Genomic DNA, 12,229 nt, shown 5'->3' on the forward strand with positions numbered 1-12,229 from the left:
CCTCAGCTTCCCAGTGAGAGTTTTAAAATGGAAATCAGATTGGAAATGCTATACATATAAATAATGTATTGACTGTTTCATACAAGCTGTATCCAAAAATGTGTTACTGCATGAATGGATGCAGTGATATAGTTACTTGATTAAGGAAGAACTGAGAAATTCAGAACAGGCAAGTAATTACGTATTGTATAATGATGATTGCAGTGGATCTGTGTTGTTACTTCTCTGAGACGTGAATCGGGAGAACACCCACTGCCACCACAACTGGCTGTCATAGCATTGACGAGCCGTCATGCAATTACACTGTTTTTGTAGAGCTATAACATACCGTCAGCATGAACGATGGGATCAGTTTACAGAAGAAAAAAACCACCCAGTCTCATTATATATGTACACATACATATGCAACGGCATGGGAACAGGCTATTCTCTCTGGGGATTGACCTGATAAATAACTGAGGCTCTTATCTTGCGATTTTTAAATGTCACCAAACCAGCCCAGATGTATTTTTATCCCTTTGCTGCCAGGCTGCTCGCCCATCAGCAGAGATCATCTCCCTGCTCCCGGCGTACCGGCACGGCGCAGCACCGCGGGGGCGTCGAGACACGGCAGCCGCCTGCGAAGCCCCGTTCGATGCGGCCCCCCGACACCCCCCAGTACCCCCAGGGCTCCCCGCGGCGCGGCGGGCGCTGCCGGCCGGCCCCGGGGCTGGGGGCGGCCCTGCCTCTCCCTTGCGCTCCGCGCCGCGTACGCGCCCCGCCGCCGATCCGCCACCGCCGAGAGAAAACTTTGACGCTTCGCTCCGCAGGTTCACTTCAAGCCCCCGCCCGTCCCCGGCGAGCAGGGGGGCGTCGCGACGGGGAGAGGCGGACTCCGCCCGGGCGCCCCGGTGAGGGAGCAGCCGCGGGCAGGGTACGGCACGGCAGGGGGACCGCGCTGCGCCCCGGGCTCGCTGCAAGCCCTGCCCGGCGGCCTCTCCGGGCGGCCGCCGCCGGCTCCGCACGGCAGCCCCACAGCCCGGAGCCCGGCCGAAGGCGCGACTCCAAGCAAGGGGAGCCCTCGCCATGCGGCTCCCCTGCGGCCCGCTCCCTTGCCATCCCCATCCCCATCCTTTTCCCCATCCCCACCCCCAGCAACGCTGCCGGCCCTACCCCTTCCAGCATGGTGGGAAAGGGGTGGATTTAAATACAAACATCGCTCCGCCGCTGGTGTTTATCCTCGCTCTCGGCGGCTGGTGCTTCTCCTCCACCCTCAGCCCTCCCCACGCCGGCGGCACTTGAACCTGCCCGCCCGAAAAGTGTGCCAGCCCCCTACCCCCGCCCCCCCGCCGGCCCCCCTCGCAGGGCTCCGGCTCGGGGCGCCGCCGTGCTCCGCGGGACCGCCCGCCAGCCCGTGGCGGCGGCTGCGAGCAGCGGGGAGAGCGGCGGGGGCGATTCGCCTGCGAAGAAATGCCCTGTTGAACTTTGAATATATTAGTTGACATCAGTGCGAGTTGGGGCTGCCAGCCCCTAGCTCCCTCCTCCTTCCCTACCTCCTCCTCCTCCGCCTCCTCCCCCTCCTCCCCCCGGTCTCCGATGGAAAGAGTTGAAGCCGCGCTGATCGGAGCCGCCTGGAAGAGGCAGCGGAGCGCAGGGGAGGACTTCGGTCCCAACTCCGGCCGCGCCGCGGGGACGCTGCCCGCAGCCGCTCGCATGGCCCGGGGCGGCGCTCCCTAAGCGCCGGGCCGGGAGAGCCGCCGCTCCGGAGCGCGCCCCGCCGAGCCCAGCCCAGCCCCGCCGAGCCCAGCCCGGCCCGGCCCGGCCCCGCCGCTGCTGCCCCCGCTCCTGCAGCAGCCGGAGAGCGATGTGCCGGTGAGCCCCGCACCGGGAGCCCGGCGCCCACCCCGTAAGCGCAGCGCGGCGGCGACGGGCCGGGGGGCGGGCGGCGGGCCCGGCCGCGGGGCGGGGGGCGCGCAAACTTCCCAACTCCCCGGGGGGCCGGGGCGAGCGGGCGGCGGGGAGCCCCGAGCTGCTGCGGGGCTCCGCCGCCCCCGGCGCAGCCCTGCGGCGTCCGGCGCGGGATGATGGCGGGGCCGGGGGCTCCCGGCGGGGGGTGGTGGTGGTGGTGGGTGCGCGGCGCCCGGTGCGGCGTCCTCTGGACCCCGCGGGCTGCCGAGCGAAAGGGACTTTCTCTTTTTTTATTTTGGTCGCTGTTTTTGCAGTCCGGCAGCGCTGGAGAGGACGCTAGCTAGGAGGTGGCAGCGGAGGTGGTTTCTTTCCTCTTTCTCTCCCCCCGCGCCTTCCCGGCTCTCCCTAAAGCCGCTGAGCGGGGCCGCGGCCAGAGGGAAGCGGGTGCAGTGGTGGGAAGCCGGGTAACCTAGACGGAGGGATATCAGTGATTATTTTTTTTTCAGATGGCGATTTGTCTTTGTGATAGGGGTGGCCCATTAAATTTCAGCTCACGTCCTGATGGAGATCAAAAGCAAAGGGGAGAGGGAGAGGGAAACAGAGAGCCTTGTGCGGCTCCTTAGCTCCGTGTGTTGTTAGAAACTTATGGGGTGGGGGGGGAGGATTCCCAGAAAAAACCTTTGTCGATCCAGCTCCAACACCCACACTAAAAGTTGGAGATCTGTATTTTCTAACACTGCCATCTGCTCCGCGGTGCTGCCCAGGAGCACGCTTACTGTTACGCCTCAGAGGAAACAAACAAAAGGTGCGCTTGCCAAGTCGGTGCTGAACCTGTCTGTTCATGGGCTTTTAGGTGGAGTGTACGTATAGAGGAGTATCTATGTCCTAAAGGTTCATGGTCCTCTGTTGGCTCAGTTTAGGCTCAGATAATGGCCTGTCCTTAAAAAAGGTCTTCAAGCATGGTAGATGCCAGGTACTGGGGACTTTTGTGTTTTTATTTTTGGTCGAGTTTTACATTCCCCCCCCCCCCTTTTTTTTTTTTTCTTGAACTATTTCTGTATGGATATATCGGTTTGGAATCGTAGTAAAGTTTAATTTTTTGTCGTGCAAGTGTTCCCTCTCATTACAGAAAATACTTCTTTTCCTAAATTATAGTCTGAGCGGCAAGAGGTTAGCTCTCTTTGCCTCTGGATGGGTTCAGTGGTAGGCTGAGACCCCAAGCCGACTGCACTGAAAACAAGATAGAAACCAACTAAGCTAAAAGTTATAATGGGCTTTGATTCTTACTGCTGTTTGAGATCAGTAGAGGTCCCGGGTGAGTGAAGGCAAAGAGGAGGAGTGAGAGTAGATGGAACAAGCTTCTCATACAGAAAAGTGCTCTCTTGGTTATATGTGTGATTTGTAAGCACCCAAGGGAGCAAACTGGTCATAAACTGCAGAGACGGAGGCAATGGGAAAAAGAAAAATCTTGCTGATATTTAACCAGATTTTTTTAATAGAGATTTCATTTTTAAACAGTCACTTGAATCATCCATATCTTTTTTTCATTTTTTCTCCCTTTTGGAATAAAACTTTTCTGTTCAGATTGGATTGGATGATAAGTACTGTGCTAGGCAGGCTGTAGCAGGGGATCTCTGCATTCTGTGTTATGCCTCTTGCGTTTTCAGTGGAGGAAATTTCTCTTTTTTTTATCTCTATCTTGCTTTCTTTCCTCAGAGAGATTAAGTTATTGTCCTCCCCTGTCAGGGACATGTTAGTCCTAAAGTCATGGGGGGAGAGAGATCCTGCCATTCAGAATATAGGTATTTGCTTTGTTTATCCCCCCAGCCCGTTAGGCTGATGGAATTGGCAGTGGCTGCCCTCTGTGACCTCCCTCCCTTCCCGCAAAGAGCTGGGGCAACCAGGGAGGAGAAAATGTGCAAACTCCAGCTAGTGAAAAAGCACAACCCCAGAAGACAAAAGGCTGGAACAGAGAGGTGTAGGAGATGAGGGTCTGTGTGGGGAATGACTTCTAACAAGGTGGCCCCGATCAGTTCATACAGGCTTGAAAAGGCGGCATGGGGATGGGTTCAATGGTAATGTGTAGCCTGGTAGAAACTTGATACAGGTGGTGCCATGGGATTTTAGTTGCTTTGCAGTAAGGCGAAATTAGTGCCCAAACAAAATGGCTTTGATTGTCCGGTATGATTGCCCTTTATTTTCCAGGCAAATGGCTGACTTGGGGGAACATGTGCCCAGACTTTGCTTCTTACCTTGGAGTCAGTTGTAAAAGTGCCGCTTGACTTAGGCTGAGACGTGATGGGCCCTCGTTAGAGAAAATGTTCCTGGAAAGGAGCCTCACTCTGTGATATTAAACATGGCTTGGACAATGCATTTCTATTTTAGCCAGGATTAATAATCATGTGAGCAGTCATGCTAGGGTTAAATAAGACCATCTGCATGAATAAGTTTTTCTGAAAACAAATACGTGACATGAAAAGTTTCTGTGTGAAGTCTAGGCTGTTGACTTGCTGTTTGGCAAAAGGGGGCAGTATCAAACAATACCACAAAGCAATTCGCAGCGTGGCTGCCTCTCTGCCTTGAGTGCTGATGTGTGCTGCATCTACTGGGGTCTGGGAATTTAGGGTGTTAATCTCGTAGCCCTTATTCAGGCGATTCCTTGTAAAGACACCAGGGAGGTTAATTGACTGCTTAAAAGGTGCAGCATCAAAGCTGTCGTTTTACTTCATGGTTGCATCACTTCCATATGCCGGTTTGACCAGTGAAAGCTTGGAAATTAAGGACAATGCTGTACGACTGCAAAGTTACTTTTGTTCACATTAAGTAGGCTGACAGCAGTAACCTTAACCTGTTCTTACTGCACTGATTTTAGGGAGAGCATGATGAACCCCTAGCTTTGGATTGCTGTTCATATAAATGCCCTCCAGGGAACTGTCCTCACTGTTTTCTGTAGTAAGAAAACCAAATGTTTTCTTCTCTAAATGTAACTTTCTTTGAGAACTCATTTGTTTCCAGCCTAGAGAAATATATTGATCCATGTTATAAAATATTGGATTTAGAATTCATTTAACAGCCTTTTCACCTTTTATTTATCTATATGCCTGGAATTATTAGATTAGCATTTCTTAGTTCATTTTTTACTGAGAGCCATGTGTAATTTTACTGAGGGTCTGTCATCGGGAAGCCATGCACTGGACGCCAGCTTCATTAGGTCTCCTAAGCATTGCTCACTGCCTTCATGGCAAAAGCTGCAGCAGCAAGTGCAGACCAGCCCCAAGAGAGAAGGGGAAGTGGTGAGAAATAAGGAGTCCGTCATAGTAATGTGAAGATGTCCCACCGTCGGGGCAGTGCCAAGACCCAGAGCTGAGGTGCAGTCCAGTGTGAAGTCTGCAACTGGATTTGCCTCGCTTCAGATCAGCGCAACCAGGTCATTTCTGGTGTAAAGCTGAAAAAAGGAAATTTAATCATCTGCACGTAGTGGCGGAGGCAACTCGAAACAGTTCTCTAGGGGTGAAATTCACTTGTGTTAGTTGTGCAGCAGATCCGTAGTATCAAGTTACGCTGAGACTGCAAAATCAGTCTTAAGTGATGGACTTACCTGTTACAGACTGAATACTGTGAAGGCTAACTTCCACTATTTTAGGTTGAATCCTTGTGATTTAGTCCAGGAGACAAACCGTGGAGTATTACAGTGCTCTCCCTTCTGTTCCTTGAAATGGGCTGTGTCCTCATATGAGTGTTTTTGACTTTGAGGATAAAGTCAACAGTTCTTTGTTATCTTTCTGTTGCCTTTTTATTTTTTAAGGAGGAAAAAACCAACTCATTGAAGTGAGTACATCGGCTAGTTTTATTGTAGGGATTGTTCCTCTTCCTTTTACACTGTGGGCTGCTGACTCCTCCAGCGTGCCCAGTACCAGGACTTATCCCATCCCTGTCCATGGTGGAAATCTTCATTAGTTTCAGTGGGAGTTGTCTGAATATGAGATACAAGACTTCGACAGGCATTTGAGCCTACAACTTTTGTGGACAGTTCTTGCTGGAGATTATTTTTCAAGCATAGTCTCAGTATTTATTTCACCTCTGTTCTCATTGTTGTCCAAACAAATACTGCGTGGTAGCAGCTATTCCTTACCCCAGGCTCAAACCATGTGAGCAAAGTGCAGCAGAGCTCTGACAGCACAACTGTGACTTTCAGTATGCAAGGTCTCCTTGACTACAGTGCTGTGACTCCTGAAGTTACCTCTGCTTTAGCATTCATATAAAGCACAAATTTTTAAGGCCTGCACAAAATCACTCAAAGTGATTTTCTGATGATGAGTGTATGAGTAGTGATAATCCAGAGGTATGACTGTTACCAAATATCTATCTATAAACCAAATGGGTTTGTTTTGTTTCGGCATGTAATAAGCCTGGAAGGTAATTTGCATGTGAAGGATGTTACCAAGTTACAGAGTATGACTCTGAATTGGTGGCAGGGCTATTCATGTGCTTATAATTAAGCATATACCAAAGCACTGTGCTGGTTAAGGACTGGTGTGTCTTTTATTTACTTTTTAGTGAGCTTTAAATGAGATAATAAGTCAACATGCTGATTACTAGTCTTAATCCCCAAATCAATTGTGAACACCTTGGGAGTTTATAAATCATCTGTGTAATTTCACTGTTTTTCAGTAAGGGGTCGTTTGTGGAGAGAGCACAGGATATTTTCTTCCCAGAAGCTACTGTGACAGAGCTTGATCTTACAAGGTGCTGTGTCTTCTTCTTTCTTGTTAATGTGCCTCCGGGAAACAGCACCTTACATGATCAGACCCTGATAAACACAAACTGCAGCAGTGTCTGACCTCTGAGGGTTACCTGCTTTGTTGAGCAGGCTAAATGCTTACAGGCTTGCTGGTCTCAATATATAACATGCTCCCTATTAGGCTGTTGCTGGAAGCCAAATAGATTGCAGAGTGCCAGTTTCAAAGGTTTGACTTTATCCATTGTGCAGCAACACATGACCAGCTGGGATGTAGCAACCTGCAGAGAAGAACCATAGTCATCAGTTTTACCTCTGCCAAATGTGCTGCACTCAAAAGCTTAATCATAACTTCAAACCCATGAGGCAGCCTCCGTAAGTGGGAATAGCACATGACGAGCTGGTGATGTCAAATGGATCGTCTGGTAGCCTTGAACCCTCCGTGCTATGGAGGACATACCCCAGTGCAGCATATGCTCAGATGTTCAGCAGAGATGCTGTCTGCACTCCTGCAGAACAGCCAGGCTGAGTCCTACATAGAAGATCTATAAGCCATTTGCATTTGAAGGGTTTGTGGCTTCCGAAGTTTGTATGTTTTGCAGATTGCTTGTGCCATAGTCTTCAAAAACTGTTAGCTTTTAAGACAAGCAGATGGCTTTAACAAAATATATTAGCTGGCACCTGGAACAGGTGGATCTGGAATCAATTTATGCAGTGTAATTTTTTCCACACCCCTTTTGGAATAATTTTATACCCTGGAGCCACCTAAGATGCTTATTATGTAGCCAATAGGGAACAGCTTCTGTCTGACTACATATGATTTTACACATCTTTTATAGCTAATGCCTAGATTGAAATGCAAAATTTAGTGCTGGGAGTGCATGTGAATTTGTGAAACTCCCTGGAGAAGATGTGGGTGTGTGTATCAGTGAATGAATTATGCTCCTCCATAGACAGAGAGGGCTTTTTTTTTAGTGGTAACAAATGTCCTGTGTTCAGTGTTTGTCATTTTAAAAGTAGCATTTTTCATTTCAAGTGCAAACCATGTGCAGGTTACGGATGTAGAGTGAAAATGAAAAAATATTTATGCGAAAGGATAAGAGAATGAAAATTTCTTATGTGGTATGAAAGTGTCCTGACTCAGAGATCAAATTAGTGATTCCAAAATATGGCTGTGACAGTTATGACTAGTTATGTGAGAAAGAAGAAGATCCCGCCTGTCTTCTTGAGGGGCAGGAGACAAACTCCAGTGAGGCCTCGGCCACATTGTCATTCTTGCAACAGAATTGGGGCCAAACAAGCTTACCTGGCTGTGTAGATTCATAGTAAGTTCAGAGACGTTTTGAGTGGGTGCTGGGACCATGTGCACAACTCAGAGGTAGGAATAGGAAATAAATCTGGGAACACTTCGGGGACGGTCTCTTAAGGGAAGAGGATGCTGACTACGGATGGCCTGTTGGGCAGGTTTAATTGCTTTGCTGTGTTGCCTGGCCACGTGGAAGTTGTTTAGACTGCTGTTTCAGCTAAAGGTTGCTTATTTATCTCCTACCATGCTGATTTACAATAGATCAAAGATTGGGGGAAAAAAAAGACAGGAAAGTAAAGGGTAGGACGTTCACTCTGAATAACTCAGTTTGACAGGATAATATAGTAAATACAAGAATGTAGAAAGAGATGTCTTTTGAAGCGTGTGTATATAATGCAGGGAAGGAAAAGTTGGCTAGGTCTCAAAAGTTTGTTAGAGTGATTACAGATCCCCCTGCCCTGCCTCATGTTCCTTTCTCTGCTCTCTCTTCCTGACTGAAGATGATTGTCTGCCAGAAGGAGATTTTCAAACACATGGTTTGGACAGGACAATCAGTCTATATTTAAAAATCACTGAATATTTCACTCTCTGACCTTTTTGGGGTCCACTCTACATAGGAAGGGCATTTTCATTAAAAATACAAAGCTGAGACTCAGTTTCTGCCTGCTTCCAAGGTGTTTCTCCAGTCTAAGAGAGCTTAGCTTTTAGTTCTGATTGCAGCTAGTAACCACCTACTTAAAAGACAACAGGGGAAAGAATATCATTAGTGGTTTGTGGTAGGATAAAGACACATACTTTATTCACATGGGGAAAACAGGACTATGCAGTGTAGCTATGTGCTGTTCCAGCACTGATGAATGATGATGTCAAGTAACACGTAATATAAATTATGAAGATTATCCTTTGTGAGGATAATCAAGGGATGTAATATTACAACTTATCCTTATTTCCTTTTTTACAACAATTCTCAACAGTCAGAAGTAATAATCATCAGGGAGAGAAACTGAGGCATAAAAGGACTACGGCCTGGAGAATTTTGTGCTCATCTGTTAAAGATATCGTGAAACATAACAATGCAGATAGGCGCCAAGTAGGATTACCAGCAACTCAAATCAGCACAAATTAGACTTTGAGGTCTGTGAAAAGTCTAGTCTTACGTGACTTGCTCAAGGTCATGGAGTGCATTAGCAGCAGAGGCAAGGTTACAACCTCTGAAAACACTTATTCACATAGTTAATTCTAAATATGTAGTTAAATCCTATGAATGGAATGTTTCATCTCATTGCTTTCCTGCATCAGAGCCCTGGACTTGTGCCTTACAAGACTATGCATTTATCTCCTTGCTAAACATTGCCAGTAGGTAACTGGATCGTGCAAACCCTTTACTCACCTAAGCAGTTCAGTTCAACTTACTGTGACTACAGTTTGAGAAAAAAAGTACCCTGCTTGCATGTGCACAACTGGGCCCAACATTTTGAAGATGAACTAGGGATCATTCCTATGTTTTGTATTTTTAGATGCACACCAGACATGCATCTATATAGATTGAATTAAAAGAAAAGCAAGTGAATAACATGTTTAAAATTTAACATTTCCACCCCTTAACCAACAGAAATTGTTCCCGAGAGAGTAATTTAGTAGATACCTTCTGTATTTGTCTAGGACTGTACATCAGGAATACAAACCATGATATTGCTAATGCTATGTGTTCCCTCTAATGGGTCTTTGAAATATTAAAGCAACTTATATTTGGAATGAGCTTTGCACACCTCCTTGTCTGTCGTTGCTTTGCAAATCCAGGATTCACTGCTTTGCCTCAGAGAATTATGAGTTTATTATACTCCTGGAATGCTAACAGCACTTCGTTTTTTCCCCTGAATTTCTTCTTCATATTTATTTATTGATTCTTCATTTGAGCACAGATTCGCAGATAATGATGGTACTACTGAGAATAGCTGGTGTGAGTTAATTTTTAGAAGGCCGAAGTTACAATGCCATCCTTCTTTGCCAAGAATCTCTCTGTAAAGTTCATACACTAAGACATCCAAAATGCTAAATTAGTTAAGACAACTGGATAAGATTACTCCCAATGTTATATTTCATTCCTATTTCATAAAGACAAAGTGTATCAAGACTGACAAACCTAAATTTAATTTTTCATTGAAAACTCATTGTCAGATTTGCAGATGATGTACTTTAGGGAAGCAGGCTTTTCTACGGTCACTTGGTCTTCATTCAGATGAAGAACACTGACTTGTGAGAGAACACAAGTGAATGGGGATTTTAGCATTTTACCCTTTAGTTTACATTTTACTTTTGATTCCTGGGATTCTTCCCCTTCTAGTCCCTCCTCTCACAGTGATGGATGGTAACTCCAGAAAGGTGCTTTCAGTCATTTTAACTGTGTTCCCTGAAGGAACAGAACTTCCCTGAGCTGATTCATGTTCAAGCTGGTCAACTATTCTAAACAAGCATCCAATTTAAATATTTCTGAAGGGAGAGAACATCCTGCAATTCTTGGTTATGTGTTTAAAATTCAGCAACCCTTGCAATTACGTTGCCTCTTAGTTGCTAGGTTTTTGGTCCTGTTATGCTCTCATCTGGAGAGCAGAGCATCACATTTTCTTCCTGTGGAAGTACTTGTGAACTGCAGTCAAGTAATCTCTTAATTTCTCTGTGAAATTTCAGTATGATACTGGATTCTTCTGTGTTTTTTCAATCCCTATTGCCTGATGGCTCTCCTCTGAACGCTTTCTAAGGATGCTTCTGGCCAAAGAAGACAGTAGCACCAACAGCTGCAAAGGTTTGGGAGAACTGGAACAGCATAGATTGCAGAGCAGAACTGAGCAGATAGATAGCAGGAGGTAAGGGCTATGAAGTTGGAAGGCAGAAAATAGGGGTAGTGGTATAGAAAGCTCTTGGCATGGGGAGCCTGGTGTGATAACATGCCTGGTGAAGAGCTGGAGTAGCTGTAGTGGTAAAAGGCAACAGCAGATTTTTACTGGCAGAGGAGGATGGCTGGGAGGTGGGTAGGGACTGCAGCAGCAGCACTGCTTGTAAATCAGAGCAGTGTTGTATCAGAGGAGCTCTCTGCAGGGAAATGTCAAAACATCTGTCTGCACTTTGCCTGGGCATAGCCAGTCTTTTTTTTTTCACTCAGGAGCATTGCGATGTAGGCAAAGAGAAAAGAGACACTTTAAGCTAACTGAGGGCAGAGTTCAGCTTGAATTTCTGGTGAGGAAGCCATTCTGTTCTTGCAAGTATAAGATCTGAGCCTGCAGAATAAAACTCACTTTTGCAGTCTGTACAAATGCATGAAGTGTTAGTCATTTCAGTGAAATGACCTGTGGATGAGAATTTACTGGCCTGAGTTCTTGATTGCTAACACAAGACAAACACTTTTAAACTATTTCCAAAAGTTATACTAGTGTATGGCTGGGCTGCACACCTTAACTGTGATACTTGTGGTCTGAGAGGACTAGAACCTTCCCATAAGTAATACAATTTCTGTTTTTAGTTTGGAAAGATGTTATCATTTAATGAAAACCCTTTGTTTTCTGGCAGTCTACTCTGCTATCCATTTACAAAGCTCTCAAAGGACTTGGACGTCCATGAAAAGTGCAAGAGTCAAATTCTACTCACAGATACACTAGTGCAGCCTCACTGAAGAGCAGGAGTTGTGCTTGACCAAGGAATAGTAGTATGAGCCCAAAAACTCAAAGACAAGTTTCTACCTATGGGAAAGGATTGCATAGGGATGGTATCGGTCCAGAGGCACTCTCCAAAATTAGGTCTGCAAGATTATGCAAAACCCAGCACTAAGAAAAGCATTTCCAGTTTTAATTAAAACAAAACCCAAGCCAACAAGATCTTTATTTCTGTTGAATTTTAAGCTTCCTAAGTGTCTGAGCATGAGATGCAGAAGTAATTGATTAGAAACAGAAGTAAAATAATGAGACTTGCTTTTTCTTTCCTTTCCCAAGCTGATTCAACTGAGGAAGGAGGAAAAACCCTCTGAAGTTTTTACTCGGGTTGAGTAAGACTTTTCTCCACAAACAGACCAAACGAACTACTGAAGTGCTTCATTGAAGTTATCACAAAGACCTGAGCCAGTGGGATTATTTACATGGCAGACTTCTACCTGGTAGAATCAGGGGCTTAGATTAACAGAATAAAGAATTGGGAAAAATCTGATGTCTGCATTTCTAATGGTGTAAGATATTTGTAGAAGAAATAAGGGCCTGATCCTGTATCAAGGGACATCAGTAGCAGAAGTTCCATTTATACAAGTTAAAATT

General features: G+C 46.3%; 1 protein-coding gene across 3 annotated transcripts in view; it reads left to right on the forward strand.

The window, feature by feature from the left end:
• Positions 1–1,778: 1,778 nt before the first annotated feature.
• The window catches only part of SEMA5B (semaphorin 5B), a 274,422-nt gene continuing 263,971 nt past the window's right edge, over positions 1,779–12,229 (forward strand). The window contains exon 1 of one of the 3 annotated variants that reach the window (XM_075093032.1): positions 1,779–1,885. The gene's annotated coding sequence lies outside the window, so the exon portion shown is untranslated. The remainder of the gene's footprint in view (positions 1,886–12,229) is intronic. The other 2 variants (XM_075093033.1, XM_075093034.1) reach the window with 2 other exon arrangements.

Source organism: Phalacrocorax aristotelis, chromosome 5, assembly GCF_949628215.1.
Source record: "Phalacrocorax aristotelis chromosome 5, bGulAri2.1, whole genome shotgun sequence".
Classification (NCBI taxonomy): domain Eukaryota; kingdom Metazoa; phylum Chordata; class Aves; order Suliformes; family Phalacrocoracidae; genus Phalacrocorax; species Phalacrocorax aristotelis.